This window comes from Aplysia californica, unplaced genomic scaffold (assembly GCF_000002075.1).
Source record: "Aplysia californica isolate F4 #8 unplaced genomic scaffold, AplCal3.0 scaffold00539, whole genome shotgun sequence".
NCBI classification, from domain to species: Eukaryota; Metazoa; Mollusca; class Gastropoda; order Aplysiida; family Aplysiidae; genus Aplysia; species Aplysia californica.
In genome coordinates, this window is record NW_004797809.1 from 351,381 (window position 1) to 362,236 (window position 10,856).

Consider the following 10,856-nt stretch of genomic DNA (forward strand, 5'->3'; position numbering starts at 1 on the left):
CTCTCCGGGTGGTTGGAGGGCGCTACTGGTAGGTCCTACGTCTTTACTTTTCCCCTCTGTTGTTTCTGCCTTTCTGTCTTACTTTTTGCGTCCCCTAAATGACCACCGTTGTGTCGATGTACCTCTTTTTACTCAAACAAAACGACAGTCGAACAGTTTTGTAACCTGCAGCACAATCAAGCATGCCTGCATCTGTGGTGTAGCCAGTGAGCTCGTGGCTGCAGCTCGCGGAAGACCTGAGTTCGAGTCTTGCGTAGGGGAGAATTTTTAATCGAGGGACGTTGTATCCTCATTAGTCCTGGTTAGCCCTGACAGGTGGGTCCTAAATACATGTATTATAAATCGTGTTGATGGGGGCTGGAAAACACCTACATTCAAAAAAGAAAATCCCATGCTAAAAGTCAGCTTGCTGCATGGGTGGTTAGTGGGTGCTTACTTGTTGTTTGCTCTTTCTTTCCTATCAAACAATTATTGTCCTTATCTCTCCTCCTTTTTACAATTCTTTTTATAGTTTGTTACTCCCTTGTTACGCCTCAAATCTTACGCACTTGTACTGTATGTCATAACTGTTGCAAGTGCCGTAAAACACCCACTAAAACTAAGCTAAGTCTATTCTCTTTTATTTTCTTTTGTTTTGAGTTTGTTATTCTCTTGCAACACCTCTAACTAATCTTCGGCACTTTATACTGTAAGACCTTACTGTGTTTCAAGTGCCGTCAAACGCTTATGAAAACAAACAAATTTTTCCGGAGTGGGTGGTTCGCGGGTGTTCTGGTGTGGTTTGGTCCTTCTTTCCCAACAAACATCTATCGACCTGATCTCCCATCCTCCTTTTTTTTTGTTTGTTACTCTCTTGTAACTCCTTTCATCCCTCCTCCTTTTCTGTGTTTGTTACTCTCTTGTAACACCTCTAATCTTCGTTACTTATATGACCTTATTGTGTTTCAAGTGCCGTAAAACTCTTTCTAAAGCAAAAAAATATTTTTTTTATGTGCAGGGACCAAACGGGTCATCAGAATCTGAGCCTGCCAGTGGACAACCAGCCCGAGCGACAGCGGCGAGGTGAGGTTGTGACGTTAGTAAGAAGCAAGAAGTCACCGTGCTAAAGAACTCTGGTCGCTGGTAATCTGTCCCTTGGGGCCTCGCCTCTCCTCTTAACAGGCCGGGTTAACCCGGTTTCACATCGTCATCTTTTGCTGGAGTTTTCCGTCCTGAGATGAAAGGTATGTTGATATAATGTTGTCGTCATCATCATCATCATCATCATCATCATCTTCATCATCATCATCATCTTCATCTTCTTCATCATCATCATCATCATCATCATCATCATCATCATCATCATCATCATCTTTATCATCATCTTTATCATCATCATCATCATCATCGTCGTCATCTTTGTTTGTGGAATGCAGAGTAGGAGGGAGAGTCTTGTTTGAATTTCAGAAAAAAAATAACATAACAATATAAAATGTTTGACATTTGTTTGATAGACACAGCTCAACGTTTCGCCTCTTGGGCTTCCCCAGGAGCGACTGAGAGAAATACTAAATGGGCGCTGTATACTAGTAAGGAAATGGGCCTAACAAAGAGGGTCTCAAGATTACGTGTGGTTACAGGCTAGACGGAAGTAATTCAGAGCGAGTCAGGCCAAGAGGCTAATTATAAAGAAATTGATTCCTCATCACCATCAATCATCATCATCATCATCATCATTATCATTATCATCATCATCATCATCATCATCATCATCATCATTGTGCTCTTCCGTTGTGGTCTTTTGCCGTGTCTTTTTAATTTCTCATTAATAATTGTTTTATGTGTTTGCTTGTTTGTGTGTGTTTATTCTGGGTGGGTGGTTGGTAGACCCCCCCCCCCTCCTAATCTTGGTGACAATTTCTTTATTTTTCCTTTGTCGTTTCTGTCTGAGCGTCTTACATCCAGCACTAATTGGCTATTATTGTAGCCGTGTGCTTTTCTTGTGGGTGGTTGGTGGGTGCTGTGGTGTGGTTTGCTTCTTCTTTCCTTTCAAACATTTATCGTCCTTGTCTCCCCTTCTTCTTTTTTCTGTGTTTTACTCTCTTGTAACAGTTCTAATCTTCTGGCACTCGTATGACCGTATGCAATAATTTAATTGCGAGCGCCGTAAAACCTCTACTAAAACTAAAACTCTTGCCTGGAGCAAAAACAAACAAACAAACCAAGCAAACGAGCCACTTCAAGAGGCTAAAGTGTGTGTCGTCGTACCACCCACCTATATGTACACGTCATGTACATGTATTTGCAAGCGGGACGGATAATGATACGTGGGTGGTTGGCGGGTGCTTTAGTGTGGTTTGCTCCTTCTTTCCTTTCAAACGTCTATCGTCTTTATCTCCCCTTTCTCTTTTTTCTTTTTTTTTTTTTCGTTACCCTCTTGTTTCACCTCTAACCTTCGGCATTCATATGACCTTATGCAGTTGCGAGCGCCGTAATACCTCTACTAAAACATAAAACATTAACCACCTGCTCTCTTCAGTCTCTTTGATCTCTCTCTCTCTCTCTCTCTCTCTCTCTCTCTCTCTCTCTCTCTCTCTCTTTCTCTCACCTTATTGTGTACAAAGTGCCGTAAAACTCTTACTAAAGCTCAAACAAAATGAACACCAACATTGCCAAATGTCGCTGTCAAGTGGGCCGTGTTGCCCAGGCTGGCTAGCACTGGTCTAAATTGTGTGGGTTGGGGCGTAAACCCCCAACCACTAGCTCTCTCCAGTCTTTAATTTTGCTCTTTTGTTTGCTATCTATCTCTCCCTTTCTCTCTCTCTCTCTCTCTCTCTCTCTCTCTCTCTCTCTCTCTCTCTCTCTCTCTCTCTCTCTCTCTCTCTCTCTCCCTCTGCGTGTGTGTGTGTGTCTCTCTCTCTCCATCTTCTATATTTTTCGCCTAATGCTTAAATTCTAATGGTTAACCTAACACCTAAGTCGTCGATATCCGACCCTAACCATATAAGTGCATAAACATTGATTTTTTCTGTAAAGCACCCCCCCCCCCTCCCGTCTCCTAACCCGGCCCCGTACGCCGTAATTTCTTTAGTCTACCGGCGCTGCTCCAAGTTTTGTAATGTGTGGTCTTTTTACGTAATGAAGTACCATATATTGTAAATAACGGTTGTGCATAACATAGTTTTGTAGGCGGGAAAAAACGCTGAAAATTGTTGACCTAATTTGTTGTATGCGCATATCGGACATTGACGATTTGTGCCTTGTAGATAGACAGCGCGATAATGTCGGAACTCAAACTGGTGTGAACTGCGAGGTATAAACTAAAGGTATCCTCTCTACCCTCCTCCCTCCCTCCGCCCCGTCCTCTCTCTCTCTCTCTCTCTCTCTCTCTCTCTCTCTCTCTCTCTCTCTCTCTCTCTTTCTCTCTCTCTTTCTCTCTCTCTCTCTCACACACGCACACACACACACACACACACACACACACACACACACACACACACACACACACACACACACACACACTCACGTACACACACACATTCTTTTTAGGAGGGGGGAGAGGTTGTTGGGGTTTTTTTGCCGGTTTTTTTTCTGACTCATACCTTTTGGGATCAGATTTGGTTTATAATTGAATTGATATCGGGACTGTGTCGTACAAGTTCTGGCATGTGGGTTTTTTGTGGTATACGTTATGTTTGAAGTCGTGAAAAGACTTTGCTTACAAGCGTCTTAGACTAAAATATAGGCTCAGCACGATGGAATGCGCTATAATTCTCTTACGCTGAGGATTAGTGATCTGAATTTAAGTTCTAGTTGCATAAAATGCCCTTTCACCTTAGAAAACGGCACGACCTCTACGCTACCTCAGAGTTACAAAGTTCTATCTGCTCAGTGCTTATAGTTTTGAAAATTTTGAGTTTCACTTTATGCCACGCTTTTTCGAATGCAATTCCTTTTAATAATATCTTGATGACGACTACGAATAATCTTATGATTTTGTTAGAGCAAATATAATATTTGGTTTCTGATTTCGTGGTCCTTAGTTAATCAAAACGTCCCAAAATGTCAGATAGAACTTTTAAATTCTAAAATACCGCCGACTTGCTATCTTGACTTGATGCCCTCACAAAAAGTGTAATGGCGTCTGATTGTAAGGCTCTTGTTTGTTTGCACTCGGAAAAGATACGCGTCATGAGTTTGGTTTCCGCGTGACAAAGTCTATCCTTCCGACGTCTGTGGTGTTGCCGTTAGGCGCTTCGCTGTCGCGCGCTGGAGAACCGAGTTTGATTCCCGAGTGGGAAAAACGTTTTTATCGAATATCTCGGTTTTTCTGCTTGGGTGTTGTATCCCTCTGAGCCCGAGCTGGCTTTGACAGTCTTGTTTTCGTCACTGATAATTTTTACCGATTTGTGTTGCAAGTGCGGTTAAACCGTCACTAATGCGGAAACTAAAGATTGACGTGTCTCGCTCAAGAACACAGTCAGGGGGGCCGCCCACCTTTTTATACTGCGCTAAAAGCCTTGCTTGACTATATTCCCTTGTGAAAACCTACGAACTGCTTGGCTATTGAACATCCCCACCCCCATTCGTCCTACCCCCCAAAATCATTTTAAAAATTAACATAAAATGAACTTCACCATGAAAATGAACGTAAAATGAACATATACGATTAGTGTCTAGAAACATTTGCAGATCTTTGGTCGACAATTTGGTCCGGCAGATCCATCATGACCGGCATATTTAAATTATTTTTTTTTTTTAAAAATCGGTGCCCGTGTCTCATGCGTGTAAATTATTTGGCGTTGATCATCATGCCGTGATTCATTATCTGACACAGGGCTCGCTCATTATCCTCGTGGCGGTATTTTGGCCCACAAAATTAAAATGTCTTATCATCGTGACAGTGTCACTGTGGTTATTTATTTTTTTTAATATATTATTTTTTTTTTAATGTTTTTGTTTTGTTGCTGGGTTTGTTTTGGGGTTTTTTAGACTGAGAGGATGCCCTAGTAGCACTGGGGGAAAATCTTGTATATATATTCTGCTGATGTCACTACTTTTGCGTGTATTATTGCTGTACTGTAAACTATTTTTTTTGCGATGGTACGTTACGTGGGTATCTGGAGGGTGCTCTGGTGTGGTTTGCTTCTTTTCTTAAAAATCAAACATCTGTCGTCCTGAACTCTTACTTAAGTTTGGTCAAAGTTTTTCGGCGCTCGCAACTGCCTTGTCCATATTATCTCTCCTCCTTTTTTTCTGTGTATGTTCCTCCTCTTCTGTGCATATTACTCGCGAGGAACACCTCTTGTCTACAGCACTATTCTGACCTGTGTTGCGAATGCCGCTACACTTACTAAGAGGACTACTTTTATCAAAAGAACTACGGTGGCTCGTGAACATGGGCGCTACGATGTGCTCTGCTCCGTCTACTCATAATTTTTGTAACGTTGTTCTGGTAGTTAGGCTACCAGACTCGTGATCGTGACATTGCGGGTTCGGGGGTTCGAGCCTCAGCTCCGTCCGACGTGGTGTCGTTGGAAAAGGCACTTTACACGAATGTCCCGCGTGGCTCGGTCCTTTCGGAGACGGACGTTAAACTCGGAGTTCCTGCCTCTTACATAACCTAATTCTGTTGATAGGGGCGTTAAACCTTTATAACCATTTCACCATGATATTTCGTAATTTGTGCAATGTTGTCCTGGTGACATGTAGGCGTTTACACTACAAAGTACAACTTTTTGTGGCTCTCATGTTGCGAACTGTTATATTGTTATTCGAAAGAATTACAAGTAAAGGATGCGGCAGGAATTAAGGAAGAGCAAAGACATCCGCCGCTCCCCTCCCTACGTCACCCCCCCCCCCCCCCCCGCCAAAATAAGAAAGGAGAAAAAAATCAAGTTATGATGCTATAGGGAATGCCCTCCCCTCCCCTCCCCTCATTTCATGACCCATACCGTGTCGTTGTGCTTCTCTTTACTCTGTTCGAACTTGGGCGCTGTGGTCTTTGAGAGGTGGCCTCGTCTCTTTCTTTTTTACGTTAAGAGAGAGATTATAAATTGGGGTCTGCGGTGTGGCGGTTACATGCTTCGCTGCTGCACACAGCAGACCCAAGTTCCATTCCCGGATGGGGGAGAATTTTTATCGAGTTTCTCGGCCTTTCTGCTTGGACGTATCCCTCTCAGCCCGGATTGGCACTGACAGACAGTGTCAGGAGCCCTCCTCCTAAGTGATCTAGGCCTAACTTGCGACGATGAGAGCGTAAAAACACATACCTTTAAACAGAAAGCTTTTTTAATGGAACCACATCGTTTGCGTGAACTTTCTATCTTTGGCCGTCGTAATTCAGATACTTGAAATTAATCAAAGGAAATTTTGTTGACTGCCGTGCGAAATATGTATGCGCCAAGGAAGATTCTGTTTCAAGTCAATTAATACCGGAATTGTCTCGTTGTTGTTGTTTTTTTTTATGTATTTATTTATTTGTATTTATTTATTCATTCATTTATATATTTTTATTTTTGTGTAATTTTTTTATCTTTATTTATTGGTTGTTGTTTTTTTTTTTATGTTAAAAAGTGTGTATTTATTTTATTTTAAATATATTATTTTGATTGGGGTTTGTTTGTTTGTTGGTTGGGTTGTTTTGTTGTTGTTGTTTTGGGTTTTTTTTGTTTTTTGGGGGGTGGTGGGTCATTTAAGCGAAACTATTTTGGCCCTTCTTTCCATAATTACGTGTACGCCCTTTACTATTAGTTTTCCTGACCCTGGGTTCGCGAACCAACAACGAGGACGATCGAGTGCCTCAAAGTCAGGCAAAATATACGATAATTACCATCGACGTCTTCTTGAAACGTACATGAACATTGATGTTCCATAAATTGTGTGTGTGTGTGTGTGTGTGTGTGTGTGTGTGTGTGTGTGTGTGTGTGTGTGTGTGTGTGTTTGCGTGGGAAGGGTGGGGGTGTGCGTAATTTCTTTCTCACTTGCGACCAAAATCGCTCAACGTGTTTATTAGTTATGTGTCACCGGTTTAGATGACGGTCTTGAGTTGAGTAACCTAATTTCTGGCAACCAACTTGTTTCAGTGGGTGGTTGGCTGGTGTTTTAATGTAGTTTGCTCCTACTTTCTTGTTAAACATCTGTCGTCCTTCATTTTTTGTGTTTGTTACTTTCTTGTAAAATTCTAATCTTCGACACTTGCGACATGACCTTATTGTGTTGCAAGTGCCGTAAAATTCTTACTTGTGGGTGGTTGGCGGGTGCACTGGTGTGGTTTGCTGCTTCTTTCCTATCAAACATCTATCTTTCTTATCTCCCCTTCTTTTTTAAAGTTTGTTACTCTTTTGTAATATCTCTAATCTTCTGGCGCTCATATTATGACCTTATGCAGTTGCAAGCGCCGTAAAACCTCTATTAAAACTTTTTTTAAAAAATACTAACTTAAACAGATCGAACCTAGCAAAACGTGTGTCATGTAATTTGGCGGACAAACGGCCAGAGTCGGCGTCGGCGATGTTCGTTTTACCTAATTGTAGATTTTCTTGTGCTCTGAACACGAGGATGCACTGTCATAAGCTCGGTTGGCAGCTAGCAATTGATCCTGGGTCGAATCCCCAATAAGCTATTTTTTATACTGTTGTACGGGGGAGTTTGTCCGGGATTTCAGCGTACTTGGCTTGGTGATATCGGAGATGGATGTTAAACCCGAATATCCTAGTACCTGAAGAACCTTATGGTACATGTATGTTAAACAGGGCGTTGACCCCGTACCAGGCCTGCATGTGTTATGTCGCGCGGTCCCCTTCCCTCTCTCTCTCTCTCTCTCTCTCTCTCTCTCTCTCTCTCTCTCTCTCTCTCTCTCTCTCTCTCTCTCTCTCTCTCTCTCTCTCTCTCTCTCCCTCTCTCTCTCTTTCTCTCTCTCTCTTTCTCTCTCTCCCCTCTCTCTCTTTCTCTCTCTCTCCTCATCTCTCTCTCCTCTCTCTCTTTCTATCTATCTATCTCTCTCTCCTCATTTTTTTTGCAAGAGACACTAGATATGCTGTATGACCCTGTACCTCTCCAAGGGCATGGGGACCGGCGTCTGTGGTGTAGCGGTTAGGGGCTTCGCCGTCGCGCTTTTCCCTTTCGTCAACCCGCAGCCACTTAACGAATCGTCAGCCACATAGGCCTACCAACCTTTGACACGGGTCAAACTTCCATCTATTTATAGGTAGTTTCCGGAACATGTATAGGTGAAGTGATGTGCCGTGATAGTCGCGATATATTATTTATTGAGATTGTTTTGGTCTCTCTTTACTCATCACCATGAGAATTTCTTGAAGTTTTTCCCTGGAATCTGCCTTTACTAAAATCTCGAACCTAGATCTAGATCTAGAGTTGTAACCTAGTGGCAGGTTGCAGATTTCTGTTATCCAGTACATGTACATTCAAGAGATTAAATAAATTGGACTAGACTCTAGACTCTAGTAGTAGACTCTTCTACTTCTACTTCTAAACCTTCGAGATTACAAAGGCCAAGCCGAGGCTTGTAAGGATTCGTTTTGTTAAAAGTGTTGTTTAACACAAAGTCTAAGAAGTTAGCAAACCTAACACATTTTTTTCTAACGAAATGAAGCTTAAATTGACTTTTATATTGTCAATAAGAGATCAAGTTTAATCACCTAATCATTTAAGTAAGGAAGTGGACTGGTTATCCTCACTCGGGGTGAGAATAAAAACCCTACGATTGACCTCTCACCCCAGGTGAGACTTGCTAGCGTTGGCTATTCTCACCCAGTGTGAAACAGGACCTGTTTTTCCTAATTTCGAAATTCTTTCTATCGGTGTGGATGATCAAATTGACAAAAGCAAAGAAAAAAATGACGTTATAGCACAAAAGTAAGCTAATTTGATCGTCTACAAAGATGCTATGGCTCTTTCACTTTTCGAATCGAGCCGAACTACGCGGGTCGCCATTTTGTTTTGCCCGGAAGATCTCGCAACTTACTCGCAAGATCTACTCCTCCCCCTTCTCTCCCTCTCTCTCTCTCTCTGTCGGCAATTTATTAAATCTGCAACCTGCAACTAGATTACAACTAGATCTAGATTCGAGACTTAAGTAAAGGCAGAGTCCAGGGAAAAACATCAATTAAATTCGAGTGGTGCAGATGGGTAAAGAGAGACCAAAACAATCTCTCTATTGCGACTATCATTGCACATCACTTCGCCTAATACATGTTCCGGTAGATCTAACTACCTATAAATAGATGGAAGTTTGACCCGTGTCAAAGGTTGGGTGGTGGCTGACGATTCGGGAGGTGGCTGCGGGTTGACGAAAGGGAAAAGCGCTTCGCCGTCGCACGCGGGAGACCCGAATTCGATACCATAGTGGCCAGCTATGAGGGCATATGTTATAACATCGAATGTTCTGGCGGAGAACTAGGGGAAGACCAAGGCGACGCTGGAGTGAATCTGTAGCTCACCAGATGTCCCTCCTACAGGCCACTCGCCTTGTTTCAGACAGACGCTTGTACCTCCGGCGACACTACCGATACAGGCCGAAGAAAAAAAAAGCTTTAAAAAACTTAAAGTTAAAGTAAGTAAAATGAGAATTTTGTGGAGTATCTGGGTATCCATCTCAGTTCGGGTTTTTTTTTTTAATGGTGAAATGATATAGGTTTAACGCCCCTATCAACACTGTTAAGAGGCGGGACCTCCGAGTTTAACGTCGTTCTCCGAAAGGACCGAGCCAGTTGGAGAATCCGTGTAAATTGCTTTTCCCAAGGACACAACGTCGGACCGAGCTGAGGCTCCAACCCCTGAACCCGCAACATCACGATTGCGAGTGCGGTAGCCTAACCACTTTACTACCGACACCACCTCAGTTCAGGTTGACACTGATGGTCAGGTTCAAAACCTGCTCGTTATATGATGTTAAAGAGTGTGGACAGAAACGTAAAAACACTTGCATCTCCTTATCTCTTGCGTCGGAAGCACGAGGTAATTTTAGTAATTTATACTGCATGACCCTAAGCTTTTTTGGGCATGGGATCGGAAATTTTGACGGCTGGTTGAAGGGTGCCACTGGCAGGTCCTACTTTTTTTATTTTCTGTCCGTTGTTTCTGCCTGTCTGTCTGTCTTACTTTTTACCAGCACTAAATTATGACCATTTTGTGTCAGTGTGATTCTCTTTAGTCAAACAAACAAACATCGGAAATTAAAAGGATAGGTAGCTCCAAAGAGATTGTGAATCACCTTGTCTTCTAGTGTCAGTGCTCTACTTTTTTACTCCCCCCAAATTATAGGAAGGGTAAATTACCCTTTTAAGGAGGTCTACAATAAAACATGGTCAAGACTACCTACCATTGTCGATGAGACAAGCGGTTCTCTTAGACAGGCTTTCCTCTGACCTCTTCGAAAGTGCCGTTAAGGGAAAAGAAAAGGCACACACGAAAGAAAAGCACCAAAAAAAGGGGGAGGGGCAATGAACTCCTGACAAGCGAACTCGCAGACCCCACGAAACAACAATAAAAAAGACCCAAGAACTGTCAAGCGGACCCCAAACGAAATCTACAAGTCATAAAAGCAACTCCTCTTTCTCGCTGTCATGATGGTATCAGCATTTTCTTTTCTAGGCCTAGTAACGGGGCCATCATCGTTTCCCTCCGTGATTAGAAGGTTTTTGTCGCACCATGGTTCAAAGTTCTTTGGCCACCGTTTATTCATAGAAGTTAGAAATCTGACGACGTCTCGTCCGCCTCAAAGTTCTTTAAGTTCGGTCACAGTTGAAGTGAAAGGAAAGAGGCTGGAGTGTTTTCCCAGCCGTTATCAGGCTGTAGCTTGTTGGTTTGTTCGAGTTAGGTTTACTACTTGGAGGGGGGGACTGCTTGCTTGTTTG

The 10,856-nt window shown here is 42.7% G+C and overlaps 1 protein-coding gene across 1 annotated transcript in view; it reads left to right on the forward strand.

Moving 5' to 3' along the window:
- Positions 1-10,856, forward strand: part of LOC101846086 — a 68,985-nt gene that overhangs the window by 26,009 nt on the left and 32,120 nt on the right. Inside the window, exon 2 of the mRNA XM_013087062.2 lies at positions 998-1,223. The gene's annotated coding sequence lies outside the window, so the exon portion shown is untranslated. The remainder of the gene's footprint in view (positions 1-997; positions 1,224-10,856) is intronic.